The 16,976-nt window shown below is 48.7% G+C and overlaps 1 protein-coding gene and 1 long non-coding RNA gene across 2 annotated transcripts in view; one reads left to right on the plus strand and one right to left on the minus strand.

Annotated features, from left to right (window-relative positions):
• Positions 1 to 16,976, plus strand: part of LOC101081454 (solute carrier family 41 member 3) — an 837,990-nt gene that overhangs the window by 157,384 nt on the left and 663,630 nt on the right. The gene's annotated exons all lie outside the window — the stretch shown is intronic.
• LOC123383808 lies at positions 1,141 to 16,668 on the minus strand. Its single transcript, XR_006594040.1, has 4 exons — positions 13,310 to 16,668; positions 6,618 to 6,696; positions 5,591 to 5,734; positions 1,141 to 2,290 (listed from the first exon to the last, which is right to left on the minus strand). It is a non-coding gene; the product is annotated as an uncharacterized LOC123383808 (long non-coding RNA).

Here is a 16,976-nt window from a genome sequence, read left to right on the forward strand (position 1 = left end):
ATAGCAAGCTTGCCTAGGAAATGGTGCTCATGTCAGCAGTCACAGCTTCATTCCATTTTAACCTGAAGTGAACATCTTTGGCCCTCAGTGTGTTTCTTCTGATTTAGTTATTTTTGTCACTATTAATGTGAAGGAAGCTTATTTATATACCAAGGGCTTGGGCGAGGTAAAGTCAAATGTCACGTTTACAAGGAGACTTTCATATGCTAATGACTCACAGATTGCTGGAGGCCTAGCTATTGTCAAGCTAAAATGGTTTTTCCCTCTAGCAGAACATTGACGTTAAGACAGAAGGGAATCCCTGGAGAAACATTCGGCTCTACCAGCCTCAAGTATTTGTGAATAGGCTGAAGGCAACAAGGAAATGAAGAGTTTATTTTTTTTAATGTTTATAAGTCTTTTGAGAGAGAAAGATGGAGAGAGAGAGAGAGAGAGAGAGAGAAGAGAGAATTTGCGCCCCTGAGAGGGGCAGAGAGAGAGGGAGACACAGAATCTGAAGCAGGCTCCAGACTCTGAGCTGTCAGTAGAGCCCCTGTGGACCTCACAGAAACTGAGATCCTGACCTGAGTTAAAGTCTGAGGCTTAAGAGACTCAGCCACCCAGGCACCCCAGGAAATTCAGTTTTATATGCCATTTCCTTCTTGCCTTTGTTACTCACATCACTATGGAGGGCAGGGTGATGTTGGGGCTCTAGGAAACTGAGTCTATAGGTTTCTGGAGATTATGCTGTAATGCCCCTGATTTCGAATCCAAGAGACCACCAAGGAGCCGATACCGATGCAAACGCACGAGGGTTTATTTGCAAGCTCGAGCTTGGGCCCAAGTATACCCGACACAGCGGAGCAGGGACTTGGACCCCTAGGTTAAGAGGCGTAGCAGTTTTATAGAGGCCAGTGGCCAATGAAATTGTAACACACACAGAAAGTTGCACAGTCATGTCAGTCCACACGCAGGTGGCCAAATGAATTACAATTTACTCTATAGTAACTGTTTGAACTAGCCTATCACTCTGGTCAGAATTGGCGCGCAAGTTTGGCGGGCAAAAGGCGGGGTTTACATTCTTTGGCGGTTAGGGGTTCCGCATTCTTGTATGAGCCGGTTTCCAGTAAGAGTGTGCTCAGCGGCTTGACTAGGGTGGGGGATTGTCTTAAACAATAAGTAGGTCATGTGGGGGTTATACATGAGATGGTGGGTGTAGCACAAAATGGAGTTAGTCTTGCTCTGCTTGTCCAGGGGTAGGGGGTTTTTGTTAAATACCTTGGGTCTCACAATGCCTCTGCCTTTTTCTTGTGATTTACTAAGATACTTGTCCATTGATGGAGTCTCCATTTGTTTTCTGTCATTTTCTTTGCCCTTGGGCAGCCAGGAGTGCCTGAGGAATGTCACACATATCCTATGTGGGGGTGGTCAGGTAATGCTAGCTTGTGTTTGGCCCTCAGCTTTCCTTCTGCTCCCTCATGAAGCAGATGGATGATTCCCATTTACCCAGCCCACATGTGTTTGTTGCTTCAGAAAACAGCGAGCTTGGTAGGAGACTGTGCTATTCTCTTTCTTCCCAGAATTATCCTACTCTCATGTGAAATGAAGATCTTTGGCTTTCTGGGTACCCACTCCCATCCCCTTGCTTTTTTGAAGTAAGTCCCCACTATGGGGAATTCAAGGCCAGACCTAAGAGCAATGTCCCCTCATTTTAATTGGGGAGACTGGCCAAGTCATCCTGACTCTGGCATAGGTTGGGCAAAAAGCCCCTTGGGACTTGCCTTTTAGAAATGTTTTCACAAGAAAAAGACATAGGGCACTTGAAGGTGCCAGACAAAATGTTGGTGTATAGGTAAAGCCAGAGAATTAGGAAGAAGCATCATCAACTGTGGGCAGAAGAGCAACAGGGAACGTCAGTTTCCTCTCAGTTTTATCCTATTCTCTGCGGAAATGAAAACCTTTGACCCATCATGGATCCACTCTGATCCCCTAGCTGTTTTTCTAAGGAGGTCTTGAGTCACATTGAAATGTGGTAGGGCTTTCACTCACACAGCGAATGCCCAGGGATTGGTGGCCAGCTCCCACTGCATTCCTATGCTAGCCTAGAGCAATCCGTTTCTGATATCCCCAAATAATGATTAACTACCTATGACTGACCTTGTGGGGCTTGGTATTGGTGGTTACCCAGGTTGCCTCTCTCCTCTGACTGCTTGAGATGTCTTCATATGGAAAAGCAAATGGTTCCCAGATGGGCATTTAGCTTCCAGAAGTGGCCAGGGCATTGCTTGTTGAAGGAATACTTCCACAGAGCCTGATTCCAAAAACATAAGTGTCAAAACCCATTACACCAAAACCACTGGTCACTCTCCACTGTAGGTCAGAGTAAGAAATTCACTCAGTGCCAGAGGCTTCTCATCCCTTTCTGACATCCCAGAGGAAGAATTCTTGCAAAAGTGGTTGCTGTTATGCCCAGAATTCGTGATCCCCAAAGACCACCAGGGAGCCGAGGCCGATGCAAAAGCAAAGAGCCTTTATTCGAGCTAGCTCGAGCTCAATCCCCTACCCGCACCCACGCAGCGGTGAGATGCCGGAGAGAGCCAGCGAGTTTCAAAAGCACAAAGGTTTTATAGGGGTCTAGAGGCAGTTGGTGCAGTTGGTGAGGTAATGGTTGTGGCCTTAGCCGATTGGCTGGTGAAGGGTCGTGGCCTCAGCCGATTGGCTGGGAAAGGGTCAGAGTCCCGTTACGCAGGTTGCCGGGCGTGTTTTGATCGGGAAGTTTGAACGGGTGAGCGGGAGGTTACTCAAGGGGAGGAGGCATGGTCTGAGGTTTCTGCAATTTTCCCAGAAAGGGGGCCATGTCAGGGACATAGTCACTCAATATGGAGGACACAGAACAAGATGGAGTCGGCCGGCGTAGGTCCGCTCTTTCAGTTGCCAGGGTAGCCAATGGAGAATTCCTTTGCCCCAGCCAAGAGGTGTTTCTCATTCCCAAGACAGCCAGCTTACCAAAAGAGTGTAACGGTCACTTCATTCTCAGATTTATTCCATTCTCATTTGATAAGGAGAAATTTGGCACTCTATCCATTTCTATCATTTTTCCCCTTTTTCAAACTAGGTCTTCCCTGTGAGACATTCCCAGCCTGTGTCCAAGAGAGATCTCTTCTGCTTTTAACTGGACAGTCGTGTTGAGCTCTACTTCCTCAGGGATAGCTTGAGCAATGGGGCCCCTTGAGACCTGCCTTTCCTAACTCTATTGACAAAGGGAGGCCTAAGATACTGCAAGGTGCCCAGAACAGAATTTCTGCCCATAGGCCAAGTCCAGAGGAGCTGGGAGGGAGATGGACTCCCTTGTGGGGCCAGAAGGAGCTTAGCTACTCATTTCACTCTCAGCATTATGCTGTCCTCATCTGCAGTGAAGAACTTGGGCCATCGATGTCTCCTTTCCCATCCCCTGGCACTTTTTCTACCTAGGCATTCACTGTGGGAATTCAGGGCCAGAATGTAAAAGCCATGTTGTCTCTTGTCAGGTGGGGTGTCGGGCCACGTCCTCCCAACTTGGAGAAAAGTTGGGCAACATGGGCCCACCCACAGGGCTTGCCTTTCAGCCTTACCACTGGCCACAAAGACATAGGGCATTGGAAGCAGCAGAGGACAGAATATTTGCATGTAGACAGGGACAGAGGAGGGGGATGGAGCCAGCCTCAGTTCTGCAGAAAAGGGAAAAGAAGCTAGGTACCGCAGTCTCTGTTATATCCTATCTCTCTCCGAAAATAAATAACTCTGGACCCCCATAATTTCCCATCCCCTTGAGGATTTTTTTTTTAATGTTTGTTTTTGACAGAGAGAGAGAGAGGGACAGGGACAGAGACAGAGCATGAGTAGGGGAAGGGCAGAGACAGAAGGAGACACAGACTCTGAAGCAGGCTCTAAGCTCTGAGCTGTCAACACAGAGCCCGACGCGGGGCTTGAACTTACAGACCGCAAGATCATGACCTGAGCCGAAGTCGGACGCTTAACCGACTGAGCCACCCAGGTGCCACCCCCCCCCCCCTTGAGGATATTCTAAGGAGGATTTGGGTCACACTCAGGAGAGATGGAGTTGTCATTCACATAAAAAAGCACCCAAGGATTAATTGAGAGCTCCCCGTCACTGCCTGCGCTAACCAAGAACAATCAGTTTCTGACATCACAAAGAGAATATTGCTCTCCTTGGACTGAAAGTGTGGTGCTTGACAGGCTGCAGGTGGCATGGGAATGTTTGCCCTGATTGTGTGCCTCACCGGGCTCCTTGAGCTGCCTTCATTCTGAAAAGCAGAAGGCTCTCAGATGGGCAGTTTGCTCCCAGACATGGGTCAGTGCAGAAAGAGCCCAGGCAAAGACTCCTCCACCAGAGCCTGGTTCCAAACACTTGAAGGTCTGAAGGGAGACTGACCTTGAATCACTGAAGGAATATTGCATCTATACTTGATGGAAAGGGCAGGAGAAAGGGCAATGGCCAGAAGAATCCCTGGCTTACCAACCTTGTGGATGAACATTTCTTGCGATAGGGGCATCAGGTGTAGTCAATGGACATTTCCTTGGGCCCAAACCATTGGTGTGTCTTACACTTGAGATTATGTTAGTCACTTTATTCTTTGCTTTATCCAATTCTCCTCTGTAAGAAAGAACTTTGGGCCTCTGTGTATCCATGTCCATTTTTGGTCTTTTTTTCAAACTAGGTTTCCTCTGGTAGGCGTTTGGGGCCAGATTTTAAAACCAATTCTGGCTCATTTTAACTGAGGGCTTGGGTCAAGTTCTCTGGACTCTGGGATACTTTGGGCTATGGGGCCTCGCACCACATGTGTTTTATAACCATACATACATCAGAAAACCTAGTGCATTTGAGGGGCCCAGCATGGAATGTTTGCCTGTAGGCAGGTTGAGAGGAGTTAGGAGAAAACCAGTCCTCCTTCTGCAACAAGGAAACACTGAGCCATACATTACATGTTTAGTTGTACCCCATTCTCACTTGAATTCCAGATGAAGGTTTCCTCTGGACTAGCTTCCAGGTAAAACCAGTGGTGTTTTTACCTTTTCCCAGGGCAGATGTGCTTCCTATTCTGAAGACAGACAGCTTCAAATAGATTATACTAGTCATTCTATTCTCTGCTTGATCCCTTTCTCATAGGAAAGGAAGAACTTTGGCCCTCCATATGTCCATTCCCATTCCGTCACTGATTTTCTTTCTTGTTTTGAAACTTGTTTTTAAACATTTCTCATTTTTGATGAAAGAGAAACACACAGAGAGAGAGCATGAGTGGGGTAGGGGCAAAAAGAGGGACACAGAGGATCCAAAGCAGGCTCCACACTGTGAGCACAAAGCCTATGTGGGGCTAGACTTCACAACCATGAAATCATGACCTGAGCTGAAATCAAGAGTCAGCCATTTAACCGACTGAGCCACCCAGGTGCCCCATCCTCTGTGCTTTGTCAAATTATATCTTGGTCCCCCCTAGGCACAGTGAGTCTGTCAATAACTCAGGGACAAACCAGGGATTGGTGGAAAGTTTTCACGCTGCTCCCATTCTAACTGAAAGCATTCAGTTTCTGATACACAAAAGGATGCACTGACCACAGTCACTGATGACTTGGTGCTTGAAAGCCTGGAGTTGTCATGGTAATAGTTAGACAGCAGAACTCCAACCATTGGCTGCTACAGATGCCTTCATCTGAAGCACAGACAGTTCACCCATTCATTTGCAGTATTCTTCAGGACCTAAAGAATGTGCAGAAATAGCCCATTTGAGGAACAGTGCAACAGAGCCATTTTTCCAAATACTTGAGGGTCAGCCACAAGCCAGAAACTGGTAACTGTGTAGCATGACTGCCTCAGAGGTCAGGGGAAAAAAAAAATCAATGCCAGAAACTTTCCCTCTCCTTCTGAAGGAACAATGCAGGAGGTTTCCCTTTGTCCTAGTCTACACAGTATTCTTACTCCTGAGACAACCATCTTGCCAGGAGATTGTGCTAGTCACTTCAGTTTTTGATATAACCCATTCTCTTCTGTTGATAAAGAACTTTGGACTTCTGTGTATTCTCCTTCACCCTGTTGCTTTTTCAGGCTCAGTTCTCCCTGTTGTCCCTTGAGGCAAAGTGTCTCAGAGCCATTTCCTCTACTTTGAACTAGGGAGTCTGGCCAAGTTCTTGTCACTCTGGGATATGCTGGGCCACAGGGTCCCTCAAAAATGGCCTCTCAGTACTCTGTGGACAAAGATAAGCCCAGGGCGTTTCAAGGTGCCCAGCAGGAATGCTGGTGTGTAGTCAGGGTCAGAGGTGTCAGGAGGGAGCTCTCTTCACTTCTGGGACAAGAGGAACATGGAGCTAAATAGTTCATTCTCAGCTTTATCCCATTCTCAGCTGAAATGAAAACTTTTGGCCTATTCCAATTCCCTGGCTGTATTGATAAGTATGTCTTGAGTCCCTGACAAGGGCAATGGGGCTGTCCCCCACATAGTGAGTGCCCAGCCATTCCTAATGAGCTCTGACTCTGGTCTGTGCTAACCAAGAGCAATCAGGTTTTGATACCCCAAAGGAAAGATTGCCTTCCTGGGAGTACTTGGAGTTTGGCTGGTTAATAAAAGAAATGATGGTTAACCAACCTGTCTTCTTTTATGGCTGTTAAAGATGCTTTCACTCTGAAGAGCAGTTGGTTCACCCCTGGGCAGTATTCTTGAGGACCTGCTTAGCACAGAAAGAGACCATTCAAGAACTCCTGCCCCACAGCCCAGTTCTAAACACTTGAGCACAAACCAACTACCCTTGAATCACTGCTGCCTCTATCCACTGATAGGATGGGAAGGGAAAAATGAAATCCCAGAGCTTTCTTTCTCTTTTTCAAGTAAGAATATAGGCATCTTGCCATGTGGGCTCCCACTTTAAACAGTGGGGGTTTCCCTTTGCCCTAGCACACATGTGTTTCTTATTGCTGAGACAGTCAGGTTGCCAGGAGATTGTACTAGTCATTTCACCCTCAGACTTATCCCATTCTCATCTCTCATAGGAACACTGTCCCTTTTCCTCTTTATTTTGTGTTCATTTTTATTTTTGAGAGAGAAAGAGAGATAGTGTGTCTGCAGGCAAGGAGGGGTAGAGAAAGAGTGACAGATGATCCCAAGCAGACTCCATGCTGACAAAGAGAACCTGATGTGGGGGTCGGGATTGCAAACCATGAGATCATGACGTTAGTGATAATCTGATGCTTAATCAACTGAACCACCCAAGAGCCCCAGCTTTTTCTCTTTCATATTCTTTAAATATTTAATTTTGAGAGAGAGAGAGAGAGTGCAAGTAGGGGGAAGGGCTGAGAGACACACACAGAATCTGAAGTAGGCTCCAGACTCTGATTTGTCAGCACAAAGCCCAACATGGGAATCGAATTCACAAACTGTGAGATCATGACATGAGCCAAAACCAAGAGCCAGAGGATTAAGCGACTGAGTCACCTAGGTACCCCCTTTTACTCTTCTGACAACACACAGGAGAGATTGCCATGCTGTCAGAGAGCACTTAGTGCCTGGTCTCAGATTCTAAACAGCACATATTCCATGCATATGAGGTATGTTCCAAGACCTAGTCAGTGCATACAGTGGCAATTGAAAACCTAATGGGCCACAGGAATGGTTCCAAACACTTGAGCAAAAGCCTGGGGCATGGACCTACTACCCCCAAATCTCTGCTGCTCCTATCCCCTGTAGGGAAGGACAGGAAAAACAGCTAAAGCCAGAAGCTTTCCCTCCCTTTCCGAAGGAAATATGGAGACCTCTTGCAGACTGGGCTTTCAGGAGGTTTCCCTTTAGAGATTTAGTTTGTCTCTGGCCACAGGAGTTTCTTACTCCTTAGACAGGACCTTGCTAGGAAATTGTCCTTCTAAACACTTCATTCTACACTGTGATCATTCTCACCAATAATGAAGCACTTTTGCCTTCCATATTTCCATTTCAATGAATACTTTTTACTGTTTGCAAAGTCGTTTCTCCCTGGGTGCAATTCAGAGCCAGTGTCTCAGAGAAATATCCTTTCCTTTAAGTTGGGGAATCTGGCAAAGTCCTGATGTCTCTGGCATAGTTGGGACACAGGACCCCTCATTGTGTGCCTTTCAGAAGTGTGTGGACAATGGGAGGCATAGGGCCCTTGAAGGTGCCCAGCAGAGTGTCCATGTGTAGGAAATGCCAGGGTTTGGGAGGGAGCTGGCCTTATTTCTGGTTGAAGGAGAAACTATGTTAAACATTTCATTTCCAGCTTTATCCTAACCTCCTCAGGAAGCTTGGCCTTCCTTATAGCCATCCCCATCCATTTTCTGTTTTCATAACTAGGTCATGGGTCACAAACAGGAGGAATTGGTCTGTCAGCCACACAGCCAACATCCAGGGTTTCTGATGAACTACCACTCTGGGCCTGTGCTTGTGAGGCAGTTACTTTATCCCAGGGAACAATGACCCTCTTGTCCATGAGCCCTTGTTGCTTGACTGGCCCTGGTAATCTCTGTGATGGAGCTTGCCTCCCTCCCCTGTCTGACTGAAATATCTTCATTCTCTAAGGCAGATGGGTCAGGCATGCACAGTGGACTGCAAGATGATTCAATTAAAAAAAAAAAAAAGCCCTCACAGGGAATACTGGAGCGTGACTTGGTTACAAAACCTAGAGCCTCAACGGGATCTCGGACCTGCTACCACTGAAGCACTGCTCTTTCCTTGCCCTCAGGGGTAGGGCATACAAAGGAGCCCAGGTAAGAAGCCTTCCTTCTCTTTCTGAACGAAAAGTGTAGGCTTCGTGCCAACCGGGCACCCAGGTGTAGGCAATGGATGGCTCCCTTTGCCCCAGCCCACAGGTGTTTCTTACTACAGACAACACTTAGCTTCTTGGGAGATTGTGCTAGGCACTCCCTTCTCAGCTTCATCCTGCTTTCATTTATAATGAAGCATTTTTGCTCTCTGTGTATTTATTTCCATCATTTTGCTCTTTTTTTTTTTTCAAACTAGGGTCTCGCTGGAGTCCATTCAGAGTCCGTGTCTCAGAGCAATATCCTCCACTTTAAACTGGGGGCTCTGGCTGAGTCCTGGGGACTCTGAATAAACTGGCAACAGGACACCTTCTAATATCCCGTTAGAACTCTGTGCACAATGAGGCCTAGGGCATAGGAAGGTGCCAAGCTGTGTATGGCTGGATGCGTGGAGGCGGTCCCAGAGGTTTAGGGAGGGACTGGCCTTACACATGCAGCTGGGAGAAAGAAGATAGATGCGCACAGCAGCATAACCTAAGTCCCATGTGTAATGTAGAGCCTTGGCCTCCCTTGTAGCCATCCCCACCAATTTGCTGTTTTCTAATTCTTGGGTCACATTCAGGGACAACTGGGCTTCCACTCAACTTCACACAAGCAGAGCCCAAAGATTGGTGCTAAACTTCCTGTGCTCCGGTCCTGTGCTCCGTAAGAGCAAACAGTACCTTTATATCAGAGGAAGGATGACCTTCTTGTCCCTGAGTGCTTGGTACATGGCCAGCTCTGGTGAGTGCAGTGAAGTGCAGAGATGCCTTCATTCTGTGTCACCGATGACTCCCATATGCACATTAGGCCTCGGGACCTGGTCAGCACAGAAAGGGAGGGCCCTTTCAAGATCTACTGCATCAGGTCCAGGTTGCAAACACTTGATCACCTGCTGGCAATGGGAAGCCCTGGCTCTGAATCAATGCTGCATCTATTCCCTGATGGGAAGGGCAGGAGAAACCACCCAAACCCCTTTTCCCTCTGTTTCTGAGGGAAGATTACACAGCTACTGCAGAATATCACTCTCAGGTGTAGCCCATGGAGGTTTCCTTTGACACCAGCCCTCAAGTGCCTCTTACACCCCGGACAGCTAGCCTGCCAGGAGACCAGAGTAGGCACTTAATTCTAACTTTAGCCCATTCTGTTCTGTAAGGAAGAACTTTAGTCCTCCAAGTGCCCATTTGCATATGATTGCTCTCTGTTCAAATTGGGGCTACCTGGGAGCCATGAGGAGCAAGAGCCTCAGAAGAAATGTCCTGTGTTTCAACAGGAAGATTCCAGGATCCATCGGGCTGTGTCGGGTGCACAGCCCGGGTGCACACATTGGTGTGGCATGCCCAGTCAGTTCCTGAGCCAATGGACAGCTCTCAGTGTCTGGAATCCCAGAGGAAAACAGGCCTCTCTGTTGCTGGGGGCTTGGTGCTTAGTCAGCTGGAGTCATTGCAGGGATGGGTAGCCAGCTGGCCTCCCTCCCCTGGCTGACAGAGGTGCCTTCATCCTGCAGAGTAGATGATTCGTGCATGTGCACCGTGCTCCAGGTCCTGGTCAGGACACAAAGGGACTTTGAAAGGAATACTTCACCAGGCTGGGGTCTAACCACTTGATCATCAGGCACAGCTGAGTCCCTGCCGCCCCTGTCTACTAGTGGGAAAGGGCAAGAAACACACCCAAAGGCAGGGCTTTCTGTCTCTTTCTGAGGGAAGACTGCAGCCCCCTTGCTGACAGGCCTCCCGGGTGTAGCCTGTAGGGGGCCTCCCTTCACCAAAGGCCACTGGTGTTGCTTCTTCCTGAGACAGCCAGCTTGCTAGAAAATGGCACTAGTCACTTCATTCTCCACATCATCCCATTCTCATCCCTAATGAAGAACTCTGGCCCTCCATGGATCCATTTTCACCCTTTTGCTCTGTTTCCAAACCAGGTCCTCTCTGGGGTCCGTTGCATGTCGTCTCTCAGCAGAATATCCTCGGCATTCTGTTGGGGATCCTAGTCCAGTGCTTGTGACTCTGCAGGTTTCGTCACAGGGCCCCTGGCAGGTGGGTGTCAAAACCATGCAGGGCATTCAGAGGCCTAGGGCACTGGAAGGGCCCAGAAGGGAATGTTTGCAATTCAACTGGGCCAGAGGGCTGGGAAAGGAGTTGGCCTCCTTTCTTAGTTGAGGGGACGTGAAGTTGCATAGCCCCTTACCAGATCGATCCTATTGCCACTGGCAATATTGATCTTTGGCCCTCCTTATGGCCACTCCCTTGCCTTGGCCCTAGGTCTAACATTGTCCCCATTGAGACTTAGAAGTCACTTAGCCGGTGCCCAGGGATAGGTTTTCACAGAAGCCTGTGCATATGGAAGGTGGGCACCAAGCAAAGCAGCCCACCCACTGCTAATGGCAGCACTTGCACTTACTCAGACATGGATTTACCTTCCTTCCAGCTGGGGCAGAGGGGCCAGCAGGATCACAGGCAGTGCTGGGTGCGGGGCACGACCACAAGGAGGTTTCTAGGTCAGGTGCCAAGGCATGCACAGCCCTGTGTATTAGGCAGTGCCATAGCTGCTTCAGTGGCCCTGCAAAGCCACCCTGTGGTCATGGTGTGGCAACCATGGTATTGTCCTGTGCAGCCCTGTCCTCCTTCAGCATACTCAACAGCAGCAAGGGTGACAGTTCTGGCTGGCAGGACGAGGTTGACAAGAGCCCCCAAAACAATGGCAGCAGGCAGGGATTGGCAGATAGGGTGGAACCCACGAGGGCAGCACCTGGTCTTTGCCTCCATACCAGTCCACTTCTCCCATTCCACGTTGGAGGACTAATGTGCTCCCACACGTGTACCCTCACATGAAGGGGCTATGCATGATGTGATGTGTTGAACAAGCCAGGAATAACCCATAATGAGGATAAACTGAGTCAAGATGTTGGCCAGTGTGCAATATGCCTGGAAGAAATGCAGAGGGAGATACTAGACCAGGGTTGCCTTGCCTGTTCACATATCATGAAGGTTGCACTGGTTTGCAATAACTCGATCTTGCCCTGAGTGTCCTTCACATATTGCAACAACTTCCCATTTTACACTTATTCTTGTCTTTTCAAGATGCTTGAAAGCCTGAGAGGGGCTGAGGGTCTGTCCCTGTGGCAAAACAAAAACAAACACAAAACTACAGGCCTACTTGGCCAGAACTCTGAGTCCTGAGAGTCTTACGCAGAGACAAACCATCATACAGGAAGGACTATCCTGCTGAAGAGCCAAGGACCCTTTGGTCAAACATGTGCCACAGTCACAGGGAATGGACCCGAATCCCCAGTTGGGGGCCCAGGGTATGACTCTAAGACACCTACATGGAATGGAGCCCAGGGAAGGCTCAGAGTGAAAACAGAGCAAAGGGGTGAAAATGGATAGAGGAAGGGCCAGAGTTCTGCATCAGGGATAAGAATGAGATCAAGTGGAGAGTGACGTGACTAGCACCAACTTCCCCAGCTCGCTGACTGACACCTCGGGAATGAGAAACATCTGTAGGCTTTGGCAAATGGTGCCATCTGTAAGTTCCACCCGAAAGCCCCAACCGCAAGAAGCCTGCCCAGATTCTTCCTTCAGCATCCGAGGGAAAGACCTGGCTCTGGGTGGGTGTCCTGCCCTTGACATCAGTCCAGAGGGGCAGCAGTGATACAGCTGTAACAGCGTTGTGCTCCTGGCAGATGAGCAAGTATTTGGAAGTGGGACTTGGTGCGGTATTCCATCCAAAGATACTTTCTGTACTGACCAGATCCTGGAGCATCCCACCCACACGAAAACCTGCTGTCCTTCCAGAGGAATGGGTCGCCATTTGTGAGGGGAGGGAGGCCAACTGGCTACCCGTGCTCGTGCATTCCCTAGCCAGCTAATCAGCACCATGGGCTCTGGGATGGGAGGGCCAGGTTTTCTTTGGGATATTAGACCCAGAGTCTTCAATTTCCTCAGCAACTGACTGGGAAACTGGCAACATTCATACAGCCATGGCTGTGTAAGTGACAGCCCCATGTTCCTGGAATGTGAACAGAGACCCAGCTAGAAAAGCAGCGATGGCATGGGGATGAGTGCGAGCCAGCAGTGCCAAAGTTCTGCATCTCCAAAGGGAGTGGTGCCCATCTAGGAAAGAGATCTCTTTCTGAATTCAATCTCGATCCAGACAGGAGGCCGGCTCCCTTCCTCAAACCTCGGGCTTGCCTACACACAAGCGTTCTCCACTGGGCACCTGCAGTGCTAGATACCCTAGGCCTGGTGATGTCCACAAAGTCTGAAACCCAATGCCCACGGCCCCTGTGGCCAAACCCCTCACACACTCACCAGGATTGTACCAGACTCCTCACTGAACAAGAAGAGACATAACTCTGAGACACTGACTCTGACAAGATTCCAGGGAGAACCTTGTTGCCAAGGAAGAGCAATTCCTTACTCTTGCTATAATACCCTGCTCAGCAACAAGAGCTATGGGGCAGAGTGTCAGCTGACCTCTGGGACATCAGACTCTGAGAGCCCTCTATTGACTCAGGAAATACTGGAAACTCACCTCCAATCCTTGGAATTTGGTTGTGGACAGGGCAGCCCCTCGGTCTTGGTGGGTGACTGTGACCAGGTGAGAAAAGCAGCAACGGGATAGGAGTCCAAGTTCTGCAACCCAATGGGCATGGGTCAAATCAAAGAGGGGCACATGTCTATCATCCCTTCTTCTTCTCCCACACAGGAGGCAGGATCCTCCCCTAACCACTGGCTTCGACTACCCTCAAGCACTCTCCCTGGGTATCTCTACACACATTGGGTGTGGGGGTGGCCACAAAGGAAGACCTATATCACCATCCAAAGGACACCGCCAAAGTCCCAAGCTGAAAGAAAAGGATATTACTCTAAGACACTGGCTCTGCATAAAGTCCATGCAGAAACCCTTTGGATGAAAAAGGCTAAGTGGTGGAAATGGAGACACAGATTCTGAGTTCTTCATCACACTTGAGATTTGGAGAATATTGAGAATGAAGTACCCAGCACAGTCTCCTATCAAGCTGCTTGTATCTGGAAATAGAAATGCCCATGGGCTTGGGAAAAGGGAACCCTCTGAAAGGGCACACTGAAAGCCCTGTCAGTAAGAAACCTCCATTCATTCTATTGGAGCCAGAGATTTCTGGCTATGTCTGTCCCCCCAACTTTTTGTAGCAGTTGATGGAGGCAGCAGTACTGGAGGTGTCGCTATTGGGTTCTACTGGCTCTTGCTCAGGAGTCTGGAACAAGGACTTGGTTCCCTATTGCTGGAAAAGACTCTTCCTGTACTGACCATGGCCTGGTCCATACTGCCCATGTACAAACTGTGTGCTTCCTGGAATGAAGGCAAATCAATCACCCAGCTCAGGGAGGAAGATGGCTCCCCCTCACCTCCCATACCCCAGCAAGCCAAGCAACCAGCCCTCAGGGTCTGAAGGCCATCTTTCCTTTGTCAGATCAGAGCCCGAGAGTTCTCCCGGAGCACAGAAGCAGAGTGGGAATTTGATGCCTACCCAGGGGTGCCAGCTGAGTGACTGATGGCTCTGTGGCTTTTAAAGGGGAAATAAAGTCAGAAATAAAGATAGGGGAAGGAAATGGACCCAAGTGGTGCCCCAAGTCTGACATTTTTGGTGGTAATTGAGACCCACTTGGAAAGAAGGTATCTTCCTTCATTGGCCCTTGGCAAAAAGGAGGCCAGCTCCCTGCCCAAATCTCTGGCACAGTCTTCACACAAACATCCGTTACTGGGCAACTAAAAATTCCTGGGCCTATCGAGAGCCACATACTTCTGGAATCTAATGAATTACTGAAGATGGAGCCCTGTGGCCAAAATCTCTCTCACAGTCTCAAGAACTGAGTCAGACTCCGGGTGGAAGGCAGAGGATACGACCATGAGACACTGACTCTGAACAGACTGTGGGAAGAACCTTGTTTCTACAAGACAGCAAAGATGTATTACGGTGGATAAGGAGGGTCAGAGGTCTTCAGAGATTGAAAGGGGAATTATGTGGAGAAGGGTCCAGCACCAGCTCCTGGCAACCTGGCTATGGGAAAAAGAAGAAACACTAGAAGCCTTAGGCAACATCGCCATCTAGCGTCCGCATCTCGGACCATGGGAGCAACAGGCCTGTGTTCTTCCTTCAGAAGTACCTAGAGAGTCCTGGGCTTTGCTTTTCTCACATTTCCAATCACTGAATGGAGTAAGCAGTGACAGTGCTGTAGTCAAAGGGTCCCAGGTCTTCCTCCAAAGTGTGGAAAGGGGCATTTGGGACCCTCTTCCTGTAAAGGGCTCTTCTTGTGCTGACCAGCTTCTGGAGACTCCTGCTCCTGTGTGAACTGTCTGCTTTTCAGAAGGAAGGTCCCTCCATCAGGCAGAACAATGAGGCAAGCTGGCTAGCCTCCCCCACCCCTTGCTACAAACAGCCAATCACCAAGCCCAGGAATTGGAGGGCTATTCTCCTTTCAGATATGCCTTGCTCATGGCTGTCACTGAGCGAGGGACTGAGTGGGCAACAAAACCTCATCCTTTGGTGCCCTCTGTGTCAGTGCCAGCTCCATGGCTCAGAAGGGTGAACACAGACTGAGTCAGAATGACAGGAAGGAAAGGGAATGGCTCCGGTAGACCAATGTACGTTCACCATTTCCATCCAATGGGAATGTGATCCATTTGCAAGGGCATGTTAAACTTAATTTTCTATGGGCATCAATTACATGTGGCTCAGCCTCCACAGAAACAGTTCTCAACTGGACCCCTTCGAATGGCCTAAGGCTCTGGATGTCCACGGAATCCTGAAACCAAAGTGCCAGGGCCCCTTTTTACTCAACCTGTCCCACAGACACAAGGGCTAGTCCACACTGCACATTTGGGAGCCAGTGCTATGACTCTGGGCAACTGAATTTGTGGGGATCCCAAGAGGAACCGTGGTGGAGAAGAAAGCAATGTCATGAAACTTGGTACACCGAGGGCCAGAGTTCTTCATTAAAGGAGATCGGGTAATGTTTAGAACAGTGTGATCAGCACAATATATTATTAGCACGCTGGCTCGCTAAGGCATCAGAAGAACCCGTGTGGGGTTGGCTAAAGGAGTACCTCAAAGGATGCCCCTTGGAGCCCTGTGAGCAAGAGACCCACATTATCTCTTAGGAAATAGAGGGAAGCTTTGGCTTGTCCTTTTGCACATCATGTCGGGAGATAGGGGCAGTAGTTATTCTCAGTCATGAAGAATATGCTTTCCTGTGATGATCAATAGGGTTGAACGAGGCTATGGTGCACCATTGATTCAAAAGGCTTTTTGTGTGCTGATCGGTTCACTGTGCACATTCACTGTCTTTTCTTCCAAACGAGGGTATGTCAGTCAATTAGGGTCTGGGGTTCATGTGTCTATCCATTCCCACGATAGTGTGGCCTGCTATGCATCGAGGGCTCAGGGACAGGCGTGCTAGCTGTCCTCTCAGGAATCTGACTCTGAGAGCTCTACATTGACTCAGGAAAGGCCTGGTTCTTCACTCCAATCCTTGGACCTTGGTTGGTATGGGACAGAACGTTGGTCTTGGTGTGTGAACTGAGGAAAAGTTAGAAAAGCAGCAATGGGATCGGAATCACCATGAGGTGAGTCATGGTCCTGCATTTCAAATGGGCATTGGTCAAATCTAGGAAATAGGTATCTGCCTTCCCTTTCTCTTGTCGCACATAGGAGGTGGGATCTGCCCTTAACCACCGGCATAGCCTATCTACAAGCATTCTCCCTGGGAACCTTCAAATAAACTAGTGTTTTGGTTGGCCACACATTTCTACCCATTTCTTCACTGGATTATTTTTTGGGTGTGGTGTTTGGTGAGTTTTTTATAGATTTTGGATACTTAGCCCTTTGTCTGATATGTCATTTGCAAATATCTTTTCCCATTCCCTTGGTTGCCTTTTAGTTTCATTGATTCCTTCGCAGTGCAGAAGCTTTTTATCTTGATGAGGTCCCAATAGTTCATTTTGCTTTTAATTCCCTTGCCTTTGAAGATGTGTGAAGAAATCGCTGTGGCTGAGGTCAAAGAGGTTGTTGTCTGCTTTCTCCTCTAGGATTTTGATGGTTTCCTGTCTCACATTCAGGTCTTCCATCCATTTTGAGTTTATTTTTGTGTATGGTGTAAGAAAGTGGTCTAGTTTCATTCTTCTGCATATTGCTGTTCGGTTTTCCCAGCAACATTTGTTG

This window comes from Felis catus, chromosome A2 (assembly GCF_018350175.1).
Source record: "Felis catus isolate Fca126 chromosome A2, F.catus_Fca126_mat1.0, whole genome shotgun sequence".
Lineage (NCBI taxonomy): Eukaryota > Metazoa > Chordata > Mammalia > Carnivora > Felidae > Felis > Felis catus.